This window comes from Oncorhynchus nerka, linkage group LG6 (assembly GCF_034236695.1).
Source record: "Oncorhynchus nerka isolate Pitt River linkage group LG6, Oner_Uvic_2.0, whole genome shotgun sequence".
Classification (NCBI taxonomy): domain Eukaryota; kingdom Metazoa; phylum Chordata; class Actinopteri; order Salmoniformes; family Salmonidae; genus Oncorhynchus; species Oncorhynchus nerka.
In genome coordinates, this window is record NC_088401.1 from 68,954,375 (window position 1) to 68,978,023 (window position 23,649).

A 23,649-nucleotide genomic window follows, 5' to 3' on the forward strand; every position below is an offset into this window, starting at 1 on the left:
AATATGCATGCAAATATGCATATGAATTAGGCCTAAAAATGTATTCAGTGAAACCATTAGCATAGTGCCTCACAGTGCTATTGTGATTATGTCATCAATGAGTCAGTCAGTCTCAACTAGTAGAGTTAGTGAGAGGCTATAATTTCCATTTCCTCTATTGTAGCAGTCACAGATAAATGGAATCTAGGTTGGAGACCAGTCATTATTTGAACGTATCCACTACATCCGATTTCCCCTCAGACTTAAATGACCCTCTGTAAAAGAGCCCTTACCAATCACATTAGTTAGCTTAGCTCCCCACTTCAGAACACACACCGCTCTGACAACGACAAATATTACTATATTCTGTGTAGCTAGAGCTACGAGTCCAATTAACAACCACAACTATACCATACGTGCCTGGTATGGCAACTCCTCGGCCTCCGACCGCAAGGCACTACAGAGGGTAGTGCATACAGCCCAGTACATCACTGGGGCAAAGCTTCCTGCCATCCAGGACCTCTATACCAGGCAGTGTCAAAGGAAGGCCCTAAAAATTGTCAAAGACTCCAGCCACCCCTGTCATAGACTGTTCGCTCTGCTACCGCACAGCAAGTCTAGGTCCAAGAGGCTTCTAAACAGCTTCTACCCTCAAGCCATAAGACTCCTGAACATCTAATCAAATGACTACCCAGACTATTTGCATTGACCCACACCCCATCCTCCTCTTATACACCGCTGCTACTCTTTGTTATCATCTGTTATCCTCTAGTCACTTTAATAACTCTACCTACATGTACATTTTACCTCGACCAAATGGTTCCCCGCACATTGACTCTATTGGTAGACCCTGTATATAGTCTCGCCATTGTTATTTTACTACTTTACTATTTTACTACTACTATTTTACTAATTACTTGTTACTTTTATTTCTTAATCATAAAAAAGTATAACTGCATTGGTGGTTAGGGGCTCATAAGTAAGCATTTCTCTGTTGTATTCGGCACATGTGACTAATAAAATTTGATACTCACTGGTCCAATTAACCACAACTATACCATACCTGGCAAGAGCCACCGGGGTCTGACAATCTGCATGGATAATAGCAGACGATATTGCCACTGCTATTTTCCACATCTTCAATGTAAGCCTACTAGAGAGCGTGTGCACTCAGACCTGGAGGGAAGCTAAAGTCATTCCACTACCCAAGAATAGTAAAGCCCCCTTTACTGGCTTAAATAGCCGACCAATCAGCCTGTTACCAACCCTTAGTAAACTTCTGGGAAAAAATGTGACCAGATACAATGCTATTTCACAGTAAATAAATTGACAGAATTTCAGCATGCTTATAGGGAAGGACACAAATGACTGATTGGCTGAGAGGAATTGATGAAAAATGATTGTGGAGGCTGTCTTGTTAGACTTCAGTGCAGCTTTTGACATTATTGATCATAGTCTGCTGCTGCTATAATGTTGTTAAAGAGTTACCTGTCTAACAGATCAGAGGGTGTTCTTTAATGGAAGCCTCTCAAATATAATCCAGGTAGAATCAGAAATTCCCCAGGGTAGCTGTTTAGGCCTCTTACTTTTTTCAATTTTTACTAACGACATGCCACTGACTTCGAGTAAAGCCAGAGTGTCTATGTATGCGGATGACTCAACACTGAAACTCAGCTACTACAGTGACTGAAATGACTGCAACACTTAACAAAGAGCTGCAGTTAGTTTCAGAGTGGTTGCCAAGGATTGAGTCTTAAGTTTATGTCTGGTAACAGTAATGTTAATGAATTACCGTCATGAGTTTTGAAGGACTCTGTTGCTATATATGACAAAACTGAAATGCTGAATTGTTTCAATGAGCACTTTGTATCATCTGGTAGGCTGTTTGATTCAGTGTTATCTGTCTCTGTACAACCCTGTGTGGATAAACCAGTGAGAGCTGGTCAAACCTTCAGCTTTTTGCCATTCTCAGTGCAGGTGGTACATAAAGCCCTGGAATCCTTAGATCAGAGAAAGCCTGCAGGTCCTGATCTTTTGGATCCCTGCTTTTCAAATCTGGCAGCTGATTTCATAGCTGAACCACTTACATATCTGTTCAATCTAACCCTGGAATGTAATGAAATTCCAAAGATCTGGAAATCAGCATTTGTCCTACCACTTTTAAGGGGGAGATCCAACTCTTTTAAATAATTATAGGCCAATCGCAAAGCTGTCACCCCTGGTGAAAATACTTAACCCTTGTAAGTGAACAGCTAAAAGAGTTTATTTACTAACTATATTTTATCAATGTACCAATTGGGCTTCAGGAAGAAGCATAGCACAATTACAGCAGCCATGAAGGTTTTAAATGATATCACTGAAGCCATTGACAAAAAAACAGCACTGTGTCTCACTTTTTATTGATCTCTCTAAGGCTTTTGATACAGTTGATCATGCTATACTAAGGCAGAGATTGTCGAGTGTAGGTCTTTCTGGAGTATGCAGTTGCATGGTTTGCTAACTATCTGTCTGATAGAACTCAGTGCACTCAATTTGATGGGCTTATGTCTGTTAAATTGTCGGTCTTGAATGGTGTGCCCTAAGGCTCTGTACTTGGTCCTCTCTTATTCACTATTTATATAAATGATTTAGACAAAAATGTCCAAAATGCACAACTTCATTTTTATGCTGATGATCCTGTTGTTATTTACTGTTGTGCCTCATCTCTTACAAAATCTTTCCAGAACATGCAAACTGCTTTTCATACTGTTCAACATGCCTTGTAAGTATTGAGGATAAGCTTCAATTGACACAAAACTAAACTAATGGTGTTTTCTAATGCAAGAAATAGACCTCTGAACCTTTCACCTATTACTACCTGTGAGGGCAAGGAGATTGAGGTTGTAACCTCATAAATATCTTGGAATTTTAATTGATGACGGCCTCTTTTAAATTGCATATTCAACAACTTTAAAAAAAATTGAAGCTGAAATTGGGATTTTATTTTAGGAATAAGACCTGTTTTTCTTTTGAAGCCAGAAGGAGGATAGTATCAACTACATTTATGCCTTTACTAGACTATGGGGATATTTTATACATGAATGCTTCCGCTCGGTGTTTGAGATCAATTGACACTCTTTACCATGGCACTTTGAGATTTATTTTAAACTGCAAAACCCTTACGCACCACTGCACTTTGTATACCAGGGTTGGATGGCCTTCTCTAGTCACTCGTATACTTTGTTTTACAAAGCCATTTTGGGTTTACTACCTTTTTATTTGTGCATTTTTATTGTTCAGAAATGTGGTTTGTACTCTTTGTTCGCTGGACTTTATCCTGCTAAAATAAAAATAAAATATATAATTTTTTTTAAGTTGGTGTTTTTAAATCACCAATGAAGGATTTTGAGGCCGATTCCCTGACCTGTCAATGTTTTTAATTTGCTGTTTTATACTCTTGTGAATGCAATGGTTTTTACTAGATTACTTGTAGTTTCATGTTGTCTGTCTAATTTTTTTTTTAAATGACTTGGTGCTGCCTATCTTGGCCAGAGCGCTCTTGAAAAAGAGATTTTAATCTCAATGAGCCCTTCCTGGTTAAATAAATACATAAATAAGGATTAAGAAAGCTCTAAATATTTATAAAACTAAAAGCATTGTATTTGGAACAAAACACTCACTAAACCCTAAACCTTGTAATAAATGTGGAAATTGAGCAAGTTGAGATGACTAAACTGCTTGGAGTAATCATAGATTGTAAACTGTCGTGGTCAAAACATATTGATGCAGTAGTAGCTAAGATGGGGAGAAGTTTGTGTATAATAAAGCGATGCTCTGCCTTCTTAACACAAACAAGGCAGGTCCTAAAGGCCCAAGTTTTGTCACACCTTGACGTCTGTTCAGTCGTGTGGTCAGGTGCCACAAAAAAGGACTTAGGATAATTGCAATTGGCTCAGAACAGGGCAGCACAGCTGGCCCTTTGATATACACAGAGAGCTAATATTAATAATATGCATGTCAATCTCTCCTCGCTCAAAGTGGAGGAGAGATTGACTTCACTACTTTTATTTATGACATGTTGAATGCACCAAGCAGTCGGTCTAAACTACTGGCACACAGCTCGGACACCCAAGCACACCCCACAAGAGGTCTCTTCACAGTCCAAGTCCAGAACAGACTATGGGAGGTACAGAGTACTACATAGAGCCATGACGACATGGAACTCTATTCCACATCAAATAACTGACGCAAGCCGTAAAATTAGATTTGAAATAACAGATTTTGTTTTTTAAAACACCTTATGGAACAGTGGGTACTGAAGCAACAAACATTGGCACAGACACATGCATACACACAATAACATACGCACTCTACATACACATGGATTTAGTACTGTAGTTATGTGGTATTGGTGGAGTAGAGGCCTGAGGGAACACAGTGTGTTGTGAAATCTGTAAATGTATTGTAATGTTTTTTAAATTGTATAAACTGCCTTAATTTTGCTTTGGCAGCAGCTAATAGGGATCCATAATAAATAAATACTAATACCAGTCCAATTAACAACCACAACTATACCATATGTGGTGAGAGCTACTGGTCCAATTAACAACCACAACTATACCATATGTGGTGAGAGCTACTGGTCCAATTAACAACCACAACTATACCATATGTGGTGAGAGCTACTGGTCCAATTAACAACCACACATGTAAGAGTGATAGTGTTAAATTAGAAATGTACATAAGGACATCTGTTAGAGTTGAGGGATCCAGATGAGACCAGGGCAGCCATAACGATGGAGTACTACAGTATTAGGCTACGTCCTCCTGCTTTGGGGAATATCCAGTGAGAGCGAGGGCTTCTCCATTCCACTCAGGGATCTCTCTCCACGCTCCAACCTACCAGCAGCCAGTCGAGTGGAGTGGAGTGGACAGAGACGTGTGGAGACCGCTCACTCAGCTCCCCCATGACACTAAACAACATGAGGGGAGAGGGGGGAGAACGGAAATCACACTAGTATGGCTCTCCAACTATGCTCCAGTGGGTACAGCACTATGGCACAACCTGTCTGGCAGGCACTGACTATTCCAGAGACAAGGATGGGAAGCACAGCAACAACAAAAAACATATTAGCCTACGTGGCCATCTTAGCTAGCTTCTTTACATCAATTTGATGCAGTCAATACATGCTCTACCATATTTGAATATTGAATTTATTTGAATGCCCATTCCTAACTTTTATGCAAATGTTGTTGATCAGTACAATAAAAGTCCCAAATGTAATGAGATTGCTTATCATGTGTAGGCACATGAAATCTTGATTTACCCAGTTTAATCAAGATATATTTACCATTCAAATAAATGGATTACCATTAAATTATGTAGTAATATTGGGGAAAAGTATAACTGATTCATTAATACATACACGGCTGTCTGAAAAATGTTCACATCAAATTTCAAATGGTATGATATTGAATTGAAAAGATGCCCAACGATTGAACAGAGTAGTAGCGGAGTTTGTCTGAATCAAGTGCCATTCTGTGACTTTGGCTAATACACCTTCTCTGGTATTGTTTAGGTATCGTGATACTAAACCTGGTATCCGTATTAAAGACAGAATTATGGTATCGTGACAACACTGTCTGCCATGGTAGAGCATTACTGTAAATGGAATTCTGGCAAATAAATATGGACCAGGAGGATGTGGCATTCTGAAGGTGGGGGAACGAAGCTGGCAAGGGAGATGCTAACAACAACAACAAACTGCAGTGTCATGAGGGGCTGCAACTAGAGCCCTCACCAGATATAACCCAGTTGCAATCAACCCCCCCTTTTCTTGGCTTCCCGAGGAGGACATAGAGTGGAAGTCTGACAAATCTCAAAGCCAATCTCATCTACCCCCGCATCTCCCATAATACCCCTACTCATGTCACGCAAATCTTCGCTGTCTTTGATTTCATTTCTTGTCAGTTTTGTTATTGGCATGGGCTCTTATCAGGATGAACGAAGAGAAACTTCCAACTACCTCTCTCGCTCACTCTCCCTCTTCTTTAGTCTCTGGCGTGTGTTCTAAGGCTATAAATAGCCCGGCCCCCATTGCAGTCCTTTGGTCACCGGGGGTTACACGGGTTGGCTGTCGATGCCTGGCCGGTTACGCAACGGCCCACACACGACAGCTCAGGATGGGTGGCTTATTGGATTAGTGTGGAGTCAAGAGGGTGGTTCAAGGCAACAACTGGGTATTAGGGAGTTGTGCCTCCGCTTAAGTAAAGAAACTTGCTAGCATGAATGCTAGTGATTATCACCTGTGGTAGTTTAGCTGTAAGGGATTTGTCGCTTGACAAGAAGCAGGTTAGACAATACGAAAAAGCATTGTGAAACAGACAAATATCTAGCCATGATAAGGAAGACTGTCTAGTAAACAGGCGGTGAAAATAAAATTATTTTCCAATCGTTTTATTCTGAACAGATCAATTATTTGTTTTGTTCCGTTCCACTGTCCAGACCAGCAAAATGGAGTTCTGAACAGGTTAGAACCACAAAAAAAAAAAAACAGCCTTCACATGCACTGGCAGAGATTTTCAGGTGGCAGGCAGACACTGGTATACATTTCTGAGTGACAGAGTGAGGGCTTTGCATAGGCGCTATGTTGCATTATTTTGTGGGATAAACCAAATTGTGTCATTATTAACTGGTTCCTATGATTTTAAAATAATTGTTCTGTTCCGGAACAGTATAGATCACTTTCGTTCCCAATTCTGATTCGTTCCCTGAACCGGTTCCAACTCCTGCTAGCAACAGATCCGTATCCAGATGCATGGATGATGAAGGCCTCCAATCTGTTAGAAAAGCCTCGACAGACATGGTATTCAAAACTACGCATATGAGCCTATCTTCGCCTTAGTTAAAAATATGGAAAGGCGTTTGGGTCTTGCGTATCAAAAAAAAAGGGGGCGCATCAAATAACACTATTTGGCTATGGTGCCGACAGAGGGCACCTCGCCTCGAGCTCCGCTAAAACATTGCAATTTTCTACTTTTTGTGTTTTTCTCAAAATGTTCTTAATCAGTTTGTTTTGTGATTTACTACATACACCCGGGTAGAACTATTTGAATACAAATTACTGTCCACCCGACCTCCCAGAATTCCCTGAGACAACGGAACAATGGACTAGCTTCTTGGGCAAAGCACCAAGCTGCTTTGGAGTCCTACCGGAGGAGGAAGTGAAGACGCCGAAGGAGAGGAGACATCGCCCTTTTTACCTTCCGAGAGTGTTCTCAGGGATTATCGCCATGGCTGTGTACATCCCACCCAAAGCGGACACCAAAATAGCCCTCAAAGAACTTCATTGTGTCGTGTCTTTACCATCATTAATTGAAGACTTATAGTTTTTATCAAAGATTCTCTGTAATTAAGTATTACGCGATCAACTGATTAATCACGTAACTAATTAACTATGAAATCGGGATACCAAGGAAAAATATTCAGATTACAAAGTTATAATTTCCTAAAATAACTTTTCAGATATTTTATCTGATCAATTAGTCTTCGAATTAATGAATTATTTACTTTCCTCACGTTAGTCTCATTCCAAACGTCGTAAATTGTTAGTTATCTGCACGAACCCAGTCTTCACTATGAGTCATCCATACATCAATCGTGTTAAATAATTTATTTATTACTAACTAAGTAATTCACAGAAATGCATAAACAAGGTAAATGTAGTTACATGAAATGATAGGAGAATGTGCCCTAGTGGGCTAAACCGGCATGACGGCTTGTTAGACAAAAGGGGGAGTGGGGGTCGACTAAGAAGTCACTACAGAGTGATAATTATAACAATTGAAATGCTAATCCTTTGCACATGAACGCTCACTCAGTCGGGAACAATTGCAATCAATATATATATTTACGCAAAGTGTCTTGATCGCTGGTGAAAAGTTAATTTCTTTTGTAGAATTGTCCGTCTCTCTCCCTCGGTTGTGGTTAGAGGGGATTGTTCAGAGTGACATTCGTTATAGAATGTTAGAATGTTTCGGCGGTTGTCGCTCTTCGCGTTCAATGATGCCGAATTCCTAGCTGCAGACTAGTAATCAATATCAAAGACTTGTTCTTATGCTGTCAGTATCGATAGTCCAAGAGTTTAACCACGTGGTATGGTTAAAAGATTCAGCAAAGGTCTACAACCTTCATCCTCCTAATGGAGAAAAACATGGTCTGCAACCTTTAGCCATCTCGTAATTGAGGTAAGGTCGGTCTGCTGATCAAAAACCCGAGTGGGGGTTTTATTCGGAAGGGCCGAAGAGGGCTGTCCCAGGATGTCTGACCCTAACTGGGCTCAAGAGGCGGTCCTCTGATTTAGTTCAAATCAAAAGGGAATTGTATTCATCTTCATTAAACAGTCCAAAATCATATTACACAATTACACAAACAGTATCATACTCACTCATTCATCTTATACAACAATTAGATGTAAACCTCATATCTTAGGCTATTATATAAACAGTGTTATGGTAATGTGGCCACACCGTCTCCCATGAGCTTTCCCAAGTTGCTGGATTCTTCACCGATCTTTTATACTTTCTCCGGAATGTGAAATTTGTTCGTACCTCAAGTTCTGTGAGGTAGAAGGATTTCCTTTGTTCTCCATGAAAATCTACTCTCTCTCTACTGTGTGGCCATGTGCAGGGTCTTCTCAGGGATTTACGACATCTCTCTGACCACTGCAACCTAGTTGAAGGAGGCAAGGGGGAGGCAGGAAGAGGGGGATGGGCTTGCTATACCCAAAGAGGCCAACGTCATGACAATTGAATCCTGAACAAACTGGAGACCACAATTGTTGCGAGGGACTATAAAAAAAAAAGTTGCGAACCGAGCTCCAAAATTATTACCAACACATTGACTAACTCGTGGAATTTCTACTGTTGACCACTGCTACACACCTTTGACACGGGTATAAGGTCCTCTCCTTCGGCAAATCGGACCATGACTCCATCTCGCTACAAATAAAAAATTTAAATTAAAAAATCATGGATTGAGAGCAGCCTTGTAGGAAAACTGAAAGAGAGAGGCTGCTTATGAACAGTGTACGGTGACCGGGGATAATAGTTTGGTTAATAAACAGTACAAATACAACCTACGCAGATCGATCAAGATTGTGAAACACAAGTATGGGGACAAAGTGGAGGAGCAATTCAGCGGGTCGGCGACAAGGCGAAAGGTGGCAGGGGCTCCTTACAATCATGGATTACAAAAAGAAAGCCAGCCACATTGTGGTCATCCACACCACTCTACCGGAGGAGCTAAAAGCCTTCTCACAATTCGAGCACAATAACCCTGAGCTGCCGAGGAGAGCCCCCGAAGACAATGTGGGCTACACACTCAGGTCTCCACGGAGGATGTATGTAAGTCATTCAAATATGCTAACTCTCGCAGGGCTGCTGGCCCAGACAGCATCCCTAGCCATGCCCTCAGAGCATCTGCAGACCAGCTGGCTGTTGTGTTCTGACTTTTTAAATCTCTCCCTAGCCCAGGCCACTAAACACACCTGCTTCAAGATGTCCACGATCATCCGTTTGACCAAGAAAGAGAAAGTAACTGAAAGACTACCGACCATGTAAGTCATCATGAAGTGCTTCGAGAGGCTAGTCAAAGACCATATCGCCTCCTCCCTCCCCAACACACTTAACCCTCTCACACAGTTCCAACTCCATCATCAAGTTGACTGACAGCACTACAGACGTAGGCCTGATTACCAACAACAGCGAGACAGCCTACATGGAGGTAGTCACTCTGACGGCATGGTGCCAGGTAAATAACCGCTCCCTCAACGTTAGCAAAACAAAGGAGCGGATTGTGGACTTCAGGAGGAACCAGACTAGACATTCCCTCTGCCCCCACCCCATTCATCACTGTTGCAGTTGTTAATAGGATCACCATCCTTTCTTCCCTGGTCAAATGCTTACAGAGACATTTTCCCATTCGGTCGAACAAATAATGGCTTATCACCAACGGGGTATTGTAAGCACATCGTGGCCTGTGTGTGTGCTTGTTTGCAGAATATTTTTTTTACAGCTTTGACAGTGCTACTGACCGTAGTGGTGGTGCTTCACTTGCGCAAGCAAAGTGAGCCCACAACATTCTAAAATATATAATATTGTTGTTTTTGACAAAGACCCAAATGTGACCCGTTTCAAGAAACTAGACGTATGTCGCAGGTCACTACTTCACAGGAGAACCGTTTGAACGTAAACGTTTTTATATCAAAATGCATTTTATTGCAGAAATTCCTTCTTGAACATGTGAACTTTCATGTGCCTTAATAACAAACTTGCATGCCACTGAAATCAGTGGAATTTGAGTATGATAGCTAAGGAGAAAACATGTCTTCGGATTACATCTTCAAACTAAGGGCAACCATGGCATCCAACAGGAGACACGTTCCATCTATAATGTATAAGGGTAATATAGTCTAGCTAGCTACGTTCAGATGTTACAAATCTCTAATTGCGGTTTCATTTCAAGTTAAAGTGTACTGTTAGCTAGCTAGCATTAGCTGGCTGGCTCACTAGCTAACGTAACGTGTATGAGCTTATTATTCGTATCTCATTTCAAAAGAATGTCACTACAACAACTGTTGATAGACGTACTCGTTGGTAAATTCTGTCTACTCTGATTTCAGACCATTTTGACAGGAAGTATGAAAGTGTACCGTTAGCTAGCTAATATTATCTGGCTGGCTCGCTAGCTAACGTTACGTGTATGATCATATTATTCGTATCTCAGAGCCATTTTCTTGTCTAGTTATAGCCTAATGTCAGCTAGCTACCTGCAGATTCATGCAGGGTAGGCAAGTCATGAGTTGAGATTATGGTTTATTGTTTACCTAGCTAGCTAGCTACATCTCTTAACAAAGGACTCTCGTCTGAGTGTGTCAGTGCCGAAAAAACTGATGAATTTACGAACGCTCAACGCCCGTTGAATATGGTTGGTGTCAGTAAACGTTGGTGTCAGTAAAAAAAAGCATAATTCAATTGTTGCCAGCAGAACAGTTACAGTCACCGCCACTCTGGATAACATGAAAACATCCTAACCAGCTCTGCTAGGGCGAGTAAAATGGTCAGAGTGGGGTGTACTCATTTGTGTCTAGAAGTAGCTAGCAAGCTAGCCAATGTGAGCCAGTTAGCTTGGGTGTTTGACTGCCATGGTGAGGTCAAAATGTCTGGCTCAACCCTACTCATCCACCAGAGCATCCAGTGTGCGCCCTGAACGCAAAACGCTTTGAATTTACAAACTGACGGCACAGTTGCTGTCACCAACACTCTGGATAACATAACAGCCCAACTAGCTCTGCTAGGGCGAGTAATGTTCAGTGAGGTGTTCTCTCATTTGCGTCTGGAAGTAGCTAGCAAATTAGCTTGGGTGCTTGACTGCTTTTTTTATTATCATGAACAAAACAAATTAACTGAAATATGCAAACAAGAGTACATAAATCTAAACAGACAGGACTATTAGATACAGATACATTTTAAATTTGTCAAAAAGTTATGGTACGTATTGCTTTTTTGTTTTTACATTTCATCATTTCAAAATAGAATTGACATATTATGTTGAGGGGTTTGTTCTCCACCAACTTAATTTATGGATAAAACAAACTGCCATGAAAAAACAAATAAACAAATACACAATGAAAGTTAAATCAGGGACCATATAATTTTGATAGAAATAAAACATTATTTCAAATTAACATTAATAGTCCTTTAAATTCAAATCTTCTAACTGACTCCAAAATCTTCTGACATAAACAGTCCGAAAAATAACTGCTCAAGCTTTAAATGGGTCACAACCACAAAATACACGTGTTATCAATAGCTATTTTGAATCTGTGTATAATAAAAAAGGTATTTACAGGAGTGCTTAAATGCTGTGAGTACAGAACGCTCAGATCAACCCTTAAAGAGATGGGTAGGACAAAAGCTTAGGAGGGTGTCAACGATGCTGAAAGGGTGTAGACAAAGAGGTGCTCTCCTGCAGTAGTACCAAAACATTAAAATGCCATTTTCTCAAATGTGAGTTTGAGAATTACTTTCCCATTGTTTATTACTTTTGCTACAAATTTTGCTATATAAGACCAATTTAAACCAGTCGGTCACAAATGGCGTTCCCATAGAAAAAAAGCTCTGGTTTGCTCACAGTGGGTAATTGTCACTTTCTTTTAATGTAACGTACGGAGAAGAATTACATTCCTTAAACCTAGGCAAATTACTCATTTTGTCACAGACGTTTAGGCAGCCAAGAGTTCCCTTGTAACTTTGGATGGCCAGCACAGGGTGACAGAGTGGGCTACAGGGGAGAGTAAATTCAATTTCAAAGTGGGACCTACTGCTTTGGTGACCTTCAGCTGAATAAATACACACTTAAGGTTGTTGAATTTGTGCCATACAGGTATAAAGAATGTTGTCAGAGTCCAAGACGACGCCAACAACAGGACCAAATAAATACCAACCAAACTATATAGGCTATCTATCCGGGCTCACGTTTGAAGACGCATAAAATGGGTGTACAAAACATTAAGAACACCTTCCTAATATTGAGTTGTGTCAAGTTGGCTGATGTCCTTTGGGTGGTGGACCATTCTTGATACACACAGGACACTGGGGGGGTGGTAAAAAAAAACATAGCAGCGTTGCAGTTCTTGACACAAACCTAATACCATACACTGTTCAAAAAAGGCACAAATCTTGAGACTTAGCCATTCACCCCCTGAATGGCACACATACACAATCTATGTCTCAAGGCTTTAGAATCATTCTTTAACTGATTGAAGTGGATTTAACAAATGAAATCAATAAGGGATCATAGCCTTCACCTGGATTCCCCTTGTCAGTCTGTCATGGAAAGAGCAGGTGTTCAAGATGTTTTGAACACTTAGTGTATATTTGGATCTTTTCAATAGGGATGTAACGATAGGGATGCACATTCATTGTTTCATATGCATTGGTCCCAGATTCAAATGTTTACAATACAAGTGCCACGGTCCACGGACCCCAAACCGATCCAAATGTAGCATGGATCGATTTTTAAAAAATAAATTCAAACGTTAATCGCAGATTCACACATTTTTTTTTTGCTAATATTACACCGCTTTCTACCTTACGAAAATACCGCTCATCTTCTGTGACAACTGACATATCCTCCCCTTCAGTATGAAACTTACATACTGTGTTGACAGTCATTGATCTACAAGTCATTTTGCACGTCAAACAACAATATCAGTAGCACAGGAGGTTGGTGGCACCTTAATTGGGGAGAACAGGCTAGTGGTAATGGCTAGAGCTGAATAGTGTCAAATACATCCAACACATGGTTTCCATGTGTTTGATGCCATTCCATTTACTCTGTTCCAACCATTATTATGAGCCATTCTCCCCTCAGTAGCCTAGTCAAACTGCGCCCCGTGCCCAGCTTCGCACGCTGACCAATGCGAGGAAGGCGGCCTATTCCTGATCTTGCACATCTGTACAGCACCTTCAGCGTTAACATGCTAAAATGGCTTGCGTGATATTAGGCTTTTTTAGTTGAGTGACAACCTGCACTATGTAATTTTCTAGGTTGTTGTTTATGTGCTGTTGAAAATTGTGTTTACCAGAATAAAAGTAAGGTACCGGAGAGAACTCATCATGCTACATTACACCTGCTGAACGGGGCTTACAATAGATTTTAATTTGATCAGGTTCACCATCAGCAAATATGGTCATTTTTAGATATACAGGGTGAAGTTGATAATTTTATAGCGAGGACAGCAATCACTTTTGCGAGGCGCACTGCAAGGCCGAAGCAAGAAAAGAGAAGATCACTCTGTAAAATCTTCCAAACTGTCAAAACCATTTGATTTTGAGATGTGGGTGAAATCCAAAGTTGTGCTACGTATTCTGTTGGCCATGTCATTGCTACAATGAACAAAAATATAAACGCAACATGTAAAGTGTTGGTTCCATGTTTCATGAGCTGAAAGAAAAGATCCCAGAAATGTTCAATTTCTCCTTTACCAAGATACCCAATCCACCTGACAGGTGTGACATATCAAGAAGATAATTAAACAGTATGATGATTACAGGTGCACCTTGTGCTGGGGACAATAAAAGGCCACTTTAAAATGTGCAGTTTTGTCTCAACACAATCCCACAGATATCCCAGGTTGAGGCAACATGCAATTGGCACAATGATTGCAGGAATGTTCACCAGAGCTGTTGCCTGGTAAAATTATGTTAATTTCTCTACCATAAGCTGCCTCAAGTCATTTTAGAAAATTTGTCAGCATGTCCAACTGGGCTCACAACCGCAGACCACGTGTAACCATGCTAGCTCAGTACATGTTCAGTGTAATTTGAAAACGATAAATATCGATACATTACTAGATCAAACACGTCAAATGTAGGAAACATTTTTTACTCACACGTTTTTACTCACAAATGTAACACACTGTTAGCAAATACTTAGTAATTTAGTTGTAGTCACGATCTGGTTACCTATAACTACAAAAATTTGTCATAACATATTTATTAACTTATTTCCGGATATCTTTTAAACTACCCACAACGCACTAATTCTCAACAAAATATGGAGGATCTACTCTGCGCTACAGAGTATGTATGCTAGGTCGGTAGCGAGCACAAGCTGGTTAACATTAGCCACAAGAGCATATAATTACATTCTAGACCAAGTGTTGGCATTGGGGAGTTACAATCCACAAGGAAGTGTGCTGTAAACCAAGGAGCAGTTGGAGCACGTGTGGCCATGCTGCATTCTCTTCAGACTTTGTGGCTGTGTTATATAGTGGGAACCAGTTGACACGGCAGGCTCTGGTACTAGGGTTGGGCGGTATACCGTATATACACAGTTTCCCCGGATATTTCACAATATGTGACTAGTTTCAGAAAACTAGGCATATGTCGTGTGTCACTACTTCACAATAGAGCCATTTGAAGGTAAACTTTTTATTTTGATCAAAATACGTTTGACAGAAACATGTGCCTTAAACTTGTATGCCATCTGTAAATACAAACACAATTGTTAAATTACAAGCCTAGTTGGTTTAGCCATGGAAAAAGACAACCTTCCCACTAGCTATTATTGGCTGAGATGAGTGGGCTGGACATGCCGAGAGATGAGTTTGGATTGGTCTGCAATATGGCACGCTTCTGCCTATAATATGAGCTTGTCAGTATGTGCAGGTTATAATTTCTAACGTGGCTCTTTTGAACGATATCACGTAGTAGAATTACATAAGTGTTGATCTCCACCTTCTGTGCAACAGAATTTTGAAAATAAGTGGATTTAAAGTATGATAGCTAAGGAAAATTCTGGCTTTTGATTGCAATTATGCAGACAGATCCGAAAAGAGAACACACAGAAGGCTCCGGATTACATCTTCAAACTAAGGGCAACCATGGCATCTGTGAGAGAGGGAGAAGAGTCCATCCAAGTATACTGGTAAAATAGTCTAGCTAGCTAAATTTTCAGATATTTCATGTTTGTCAGAAAGTCAGCTTAATTTCAAGTGAGTGTACTGTTAGCTAGTTAGCTAACGTTGGCTGGCTAGTTAGCTAACGTTACACTTGTATGAAATTCACTTCTAAAGTCTGCTAGCTAGCTAATTAGAGATAGAGATATATATCTCTGACTGTTAAGTTAACCATCTAAAATGTGCCAAATAAATTCTCCTGCTGGGTTTTGCTAACTTTCTCATGTTAGCTTGCAAGATCAAGCTTCTTGATAGCAGCAGCAGAGACAATCCCCCTCCTGGATTAAGATCCCTGCTGCCTAATATTTGTTGTGTGTGTGCCGCAAACTGCATTTTGAGATGCTTGAGATACTTGCATAACTTTATGAGCTGGGTTGTCTGTCTCCGTAGTAAATGTTTGCGTGCGCTCGTTAGCATTTACCTAGCATCTGCTATGGGGATTCCTTAGTACTTGTTAGCATTCTGGTAAGCTCCCCTAAAATTAGCGCCCATTCTGTGCACTACCGGTAATACTGTGTAAAGTTAGTGTTGGAGTTTATATTATAGGGAATATGCTGGCTTGCTGTGTCCACCATTTTACATCACACACTAGAAAAACATTTTCCGACATGACTTCAGCATTCTGATCAGTTTTATGAAATGACTTGAAAAATACTTTGCATTGGGACTTTTGATGTGTATAGTAATGAAAATCTATATATGTTACATGTGGTTACGTTTATGCTACCTGCCCTTTTCTCTGCAAAAATGACAGAAGCAAAGTGGGTGAACAAAAAACATAGGCTACACTTAGCTTCAAGCATGTGTAGCACGTCACCAAGCATGTGTAGCACGTCACCAAGCATGTGTAGCACGTCACCAAGCATGTGTAGCACGTCACCAAGCATGTGTAGCACGTCACCAAGCATGTGTAGCACGTCACCAAGCATGTGTAGCACGTCACCAAGCATGTGTAGCACGTCACCAAGCATGACAGCTGTTAAAGAGGGTGATATGACATTCACATGAAACCTTTTGTAAATCCCGATCAAATAAGTGTAATTAAGAAAAAACAGCCTGGAATAATCCAGTCACTGACAAATGAGAATAAGGAGTTGGTATAATTGATGACTGCAGCATAAGGTCTGTGGACTAGCGAGGATAGGGACATCGGCAAGCACCGGCTGAGCAGCTGTGATTGATGTAGTGTCTCTCTCCGCTCTGAACGAGCCCACAGTGTGAGTCTGTGCTATGTAGTAGGCTAGGTGGTGCATTGCACCAGCAAGGGTTGGTGCTACTGCAAAACTTGGCCCTCTCACTCCCTCCCTTTTACATCTGGTAAGCTGGTGAATACAATCAATGTAGGAGGATGTTGCACCAAAGAATAAAGGTGGGCCCAAAAGACATTCTAATTTGTACATTAGCCAATGTACTGTGGATCTTGAAGGGAGGTGACAGTCCATTGACATTAGTGTCATAAAGGTGGGATAACACAGTTGTCTTTTCCTACTAGCACCAACTTTGCTGATAATTTTTTCCTCAATAAAGTATTTATGACTGAAATGTGGTTGTCTCACCCAGCTATCATAAGATGAATGCACTAAGTGTAAGTCACTCTGGATAAGAGTGCCTGATAGATGACTAAAATGTCAAATGTTCTCTATTAACCGTATTTAAGGCGTCCACTAAGTTGTAAGCCATGTACAGGTGGCAATTACTGACTAGAGCAAAAATGTAGCAATGCTGCCAAGCAATCTAGCCTACCTAATAATATCTCTGCCTTTTGTTGGAAACATAAAAAGGATTATTGCCTGTTGAAGAGTTACATAATTCCACCTAGCTAAATCTCCCAGGAAGAGAGAAAATAAACATGGAAACCTCTTTGAAGTGCGTACATGCATGCATGGCCCCAATTCTAAATTAACTGAACAACTGTGCCGTTCACTAGCTTCAGCAAGCACGGTTTCAGTTTACCTCGGCATGTCAACCCATGGGGGGGGTTCTAATATCAGAATAGCCTTATGCGCCAACTTCCCTGACAGAGGCTTTTACTGGATGAGTCTTACTCCTATCCATTTCACTTCCTCCAAAGACACATTGTGAGAATAAATGGCTCAGCCACTGACACATTCTCAGTGGGAAGCTGCTCTTAGTATTCCCCAGTGGACTCGTTGCATCGGCTCGGCGCTAATTTCATTAACCTTAGGCAAGTCACGGCTTAACTACCCATATGCCAATAAAAACCACGTGAGGGAGAGCAAGAGACAGGCAGAGAACCTTATACACCATTTCATAATATACCCCAAAATAATACAACCCCCCCCCTGCTAATACAACCCCCTCCCCCTCCTGCTAATACAACCCCCCCCAATAAGTCGCTCTGGATAAGAGCGTCTGCTAAATGACTTAAATGTAAATGTAATATTATACCCCCCCCCCTCCACAGCAACCAGGTCAGCTGTGCTAGCTGCCAATATAACTGCCAAGTGTGAGAGGGTGGAGGAGTTGAGAGACCGGGTGAACCATATCTCTCTAGTTGTTTTGGGCCAGGCGTATGGAGAGATCAGGCAGAAGCATGCCACTCTGGAGGGGAAGCCTACAGAGGAGGAATCAGTGGTGGCAAGTGGCGTAATGACTTTGGACGTGGGCCAGATGACAGGATTATTGCTTGTGTCAGCTAACAGACAGACAGAACAATGGACACTAAGAGGGAAACAGATTGTGGAAGGGGTGCCCACCAGGGAAAAACTGGGCCTGGCATGGCACTGGCAGAGGCATCTCCCTCTCTCACCCGCTCTCTCCTGTTTCTCCCTTTCTGTCAGAGGAAACGAATGCACTCCGTTTCACAAATACTCTGGAACCAACAGACATGGGAAATCCTTTGTTTTATTCTCAGCCTCCACGATACAGCAATATGCTAATCAGTCACCAAGACCTGTTCTTGTCATTTCTAAAGACAAACCATTTTAATAGGAGAGAAGCCTAATATGGCAGATAGCGGTGTCAGTTAAATGGTCCAACAGCTCTGCAGTAAGCAACATGCATGTGTTTTGATATTCTTCCAGGTGTGTTATATTTCACCAGAGAAGATTTGGTAGATAGTTATCCACCAATTCTTTTAGAAAACAGGTTGGAATACAAAAAGTGAGAGTAAATAGCATAAAGGCTTAAGCTCATATGCTGTCTCCATTTATATCTGAAGGGCCAATTGTCCAACTGTGCTCACTGCATAATGAATGAATACCAAAAACATAGGCCTATGGCTAGTAGCCTCATCACAAACGTGTTGGTTTTAAAATGATATACTAGTATGATATTACACCGTATAGCATAGTGTAGCTTAATCTCTGTGCATATCTGGTTTACATCCATGTCTGTAGGAGGCAGAGGAGTAATGTATTAGCACGGGTCAGGCTGGGGGGGTGGGGGGGGGGGGGGGTTGAAACATTATTGCTGCATGACTGTCAACACCGGGAAAGATTAAATGCATCTGGTGGCAGCATGACAGTAACAATAGAGTTGATACCAAAATGTGTTACTCTATACTGCCTGTCGTGACCAGAGAATCATTCAGAATAAACAGAAGAAATCGCTTAATGACCTGGAAAAGCAGTAGCACCCCCTGAGCTGACGTGCCAGAAGTTGAAAACATCACACAGCACCTTCACTGATATTAAACAAATTGTCACAGTGAAAATAGTGAAGTGGCTTATTATTATGGTCCAGGATGAGAATGTCATGGACTTTTAATGCATGTCGTTTCAGCTCGGGGACAGAACCTAGAAATCAATAACAGCATAGCCATTTGTGATAGCAAAATGGCTATTCCGGTTATTCGTGCTCTGGTTCAAATTGAGCCATCACAAAAGATCTCGCTTGCCGTGCTGCCGTTTATAGCGCTTTCCCCAGTCAATAGCTGCTATGACTATAATTACAGTAATCCACTCCAGGTGCCTCGATGACTAAGGCACACTAGAAATATAATACCAATATAATAATCGTTCAAATACCACTCAACCCCTGGGGTGTAGAAGCCATCATCAAAAGGATACAAAAATCTATATTACCGTATCCAATAGAAATGGGTCGAAGCATTGCAGTGTAACCGATGGGGTATTGAAAAAGCCACTAATGAAGCTGTGAGACTCATGGGCAGGTCGATAACAAGATACAATGGAGGCATATGGTCTTTCCAGAGCGGTGGCTCTCTGATCTTTCATTCAATAAAACCATGGAGGGGAAAAACATCTCCATGGCAACTGCATGAACAAGGAGAGAGGAGACTGACAATAGAAGAGGCACTATAAAAAGAGAACGTGCATCATAGCACTTGGCCCGGTATTGACACAATTGACACAAAAATACACTGAACGTAATAGGCGACCATGATAAAATGAAATTAGGAGGTGGTTGCGAATGGTCAAATATTTGTGACGTAGGCCAAGCTAAATTGTCTCCTCGATTGTCAATTTCTGAGTCATTTGGAGACAAAAAGCTGTCGTTATATAGCCACGCCCTAACCCTGGACTATCCAGTATGATAGTCATGGCACAAGTCTATTGTGAGCGAATGGGTCCCGAAGACATGGTCTAAGCCATGCCTGACCCGTGATTCCACGGAACGCATTGTCCTGTTTGTGTACAGCCCATCACAACCAATGGCGTTGTATAATTCATGTATGGTTGATACATATTTCAGCAGGCAGAGAGCCATGTATTCATGAACAGTAAGGTCCTATCTAGTCCCGTGTTGCTCTTCTTGTAGAGCATGGCGCCAACGTTGTGTATTCGATTCCCACTGGGGACCAGTACAAAAAAATATATTAAAAAACGTATGCACTTACGACTGCAAATCACACTGGATAGTGTCTGCTAAATGACTAACATGTCAATTTAGCTAGAAATAGATTACCAGTAGGCCTACTTCAACGCATCCCTCATTCATGGTTAGAGAAGAAATTCCTTTATACTAGCTAGCATCAACCCCCTGGCTGGTCCCTAGCTAGCTAGCTAGCTAGCTAGCTAGCTACTGATCTAATTTAACTCTTGAGAGTTATACAATCATCTCATCAGATCACAATACTGCAACCAGTGCTCACAAAAACAACAGGACACTATGGAATTAAGACTCCCCCCGCCCCAATCACACTAGCTGTCTTTCCATAGGCTGAGGCAGACTAAAGTAGGGACTGGAGGCAGGGGGCTGGAAGCAGGGGGGCATTGGGCTGTTGTGACATCAGCTAGGGGCAGGGGACTAGGGGCTATGAGCAAGGGGCTGTGACATCAGGAGCTTAGTGTGGGATCATCAGATGGGGGAAGAGACCTTTTGGCTACATGGGAATTTATGAATAATGGAGCGGAGATGCCAGCACGTGGTGTCACAACAGCAAGCTATAAGTAATTTTATAAAGGCGGGAGGGCAGAAAATAGACAATACCATTCGGGCAGACAGGCACACTATTGTGTCAACGTCAGTTCCTAACGGCTCCTTTGTTTTCAAAGCTGCAAAATAATTAAGAGATATTGGAAAATAAAGTAGTGACTGTAGGCTACCTGTTCTGTGTTTTGTAAAATGTAAAATGACTCAATATAATCTATTTAATTAGTGTGTACAAAGGATTTTAGCCCATCACATTATATGTTGGGTTCCTTCACTGTTATCGTGGCAACAGACCCAGCTTTCATAGTCGCTTCCTGATGATGTTATCAATCTCATAAAAGCACTTTTACAACCTGCAGTAGCATCTACAGATGAAGGATCTTAATTTGATCACTTTTGTTGCTGAGAATTGTCCTGCATCACTTCATGATTTACATGAACTCACTGAAAACCCACAATAAAAAAAAAACAGTTATATTAACAATAGTGCTGAGCGATGTGCTTTGAGGTCTGTTCGATTAAAAAATAATCACATTTTCGATTTTGTTTTCAATTTTTTTTTTTACGGTTTACATTAAGTGCATTATGGGTTGAATGCCTTAACACAGAATAAAACAATTAATAAAAGTCCCATGATGGTAGTGACTGCCCATTACCGCGTTTCACTTATTCACCATCATGTATTCACATTACTTTAAAAAAATATTTCAGTTGTTAAAATTACATTTGTTTAATTTGATTACTTTATTAGGCCCATTTCATTCCAAGTCGTTATCTCATCTCTATAGAGATGCTGCTTATAAGGTCTGACAAAAACCACTATTTTAATAGTTCTTTAAAGTAAATAAGGCATACTTGACTGCTGAATACCAACTATTTTATTTCACCTTTAATTAACCAGGTAGGCTAGTTGAGAAGAAGTTCTCACTTGCAACTGCGACCTGGCCAAAATAAAGCATAGCAATTCGACACATACAACAGAGTTACACAAGGATTAAACAAAACATAGTCAATAATACAGCAGAACAAAAGAAAACAAAAAGTCTATGTACAGTGAGTGCAAATGAGGTAAGATAAGGGGGTTAAGGCAATAAATAGGCCATGGTGGCGAAGTAATTACAATACAGCAATTTAAACACTGGAATGGTAGATGTGCAGAAGATGAATGTGCAAGTAGAGATACTGGGGTGGAAAGGAGCAAGATAAATAAATAAATACTGTATGGGGATGAGGTAGGTAGATAGATGGGCTGTTTACAGATGGGCTATGTACAGGTGCAGTGATCTGTGAGCTGCTCCGACAGCTGGTGCTAAAAGCTAGTGAGGGAGGTAAGAGTCTCCAGCTTCAGAGATTATAGCCGTTTGTTCCAGTCATTGGCAGCAGAGAACTGGAAGGAAAGACGACCAAAGGAGAAATTGGCTTTGGGGGTGACAAGTGATATACCTGCTGGAGCACGTGCTACAAGTGGGTGCTACTATGGTGACCGGTGAGCTGAGATAAGGCGAGGTTTTACCTAGCAGAGACTTGTAGATAACCAGGAGCCAGTCGGTTTGACAACGAGTATGAAGCGAGGGCCAACCAACGAGAGCGTACAGGTTGCAATGGTGGGTAGTGTAAGGGGCTTTGGTGACAAATGGGTTTGTCAAATAGATTTCAAGTTTTCATAACAATATTTTTGGGCGGCGATTTGCCGATTTAAAAAAAAAAAAAAAATTTAAGTTAAAGTAAATGTTCATTCATTATTGTTGTAATTGCCATTATTGCAAATAAATAAAAACAAATCGGCGGATTAATCGGTATCTGCTTTTTAGGTCCTCCAATAATCGGTATCGGCGTTGAAAAATCATAATCGGTCGACCTCTACCTCCAACTGCTCGTAACATAGGGAAAACTAAACTCAACCGACTCCTGCCCGCACCTGCTCACCCAACCAGCATCACTACTCTGGACTAGAGGTCGACCAATTATGATCTTTCAACACCGATACCGATTATTGGAGGACCAAAAAAGCAGATACCTAATTAATCGGACGATTTTGTTTTATTTTTAAAATTTGTAATAATGACAATTACAACAATACTGAATGAACATTTATTTGAACTTAATGTAATACATCAATAAAATCAATTTAGCCTCAAGTAAATAATGAAACACGTTCAATTTGGTTTAAATAATGCAAAAACAAAGTGTTGGAGAAGAAAGTAAAAGTGCAATATGTGCTATGTAAGAAAGCTAACATTTAAGTTCCTTGCTCAGAACATGAAAACATATGAAAGCTGGTGGTTCCTTTTAACATGATCATGACATCATGAGTCTTCAATATTCCCAGGTAAGAAGTTTTAGGTTGTAGTTATTATAGGACTATTTCCCTCTATACCATTTGTATTTCATTAACCTGTGACTATTGGATGTTCTTATAGGCACTTTAGTATTGCCAGTGTAACAGTATAGCTTCCGTCCCTCTCCTCGCTCCTCCCTGGGCTTGAACCAGCAACACAACGACAACAGCGTTACCCATGCAGAGCAAGGGAAACAACCACAGGCTCAGAGCGAGTGATGCTATTAGTGCGCGCTAACTAGCTAGCCATTTCCCTTCGGTTACACCAGCCTCATCTCGGGAGTTGATAGGCTTGAAGTCATAAACAGCGCAATGCTTGACGCACAACGAAGAGCTGCTGGCAAAACACACGAAAGTGCTGTTTGGATGAATGTTTACGCGCCTGCTTCTGCCTACCACCGCTCAGTCAGATACTTAGATACTTGTATGCTCAGTCAGATTATATAAACGCAGGACAAGCTAGATAATATC

The 23,649-nt window shown here is 41.0% G+C and overlaps 1 protein-coding gene across 1 annotated transcript in view; it reads right to left on the bottom strand.

The window, feature by feature from the left end:
* The window catches only part of LOC115130886 (phospholipid-transporting ATPase IA), a 197,428-nt gene that overhangs the window by 155,972 nt on the left and 17,807 nt on the right, over window positions 1-23,649 (bottom strand). The gene's annotated exons all lie outside the window — the stretch shown is intronic.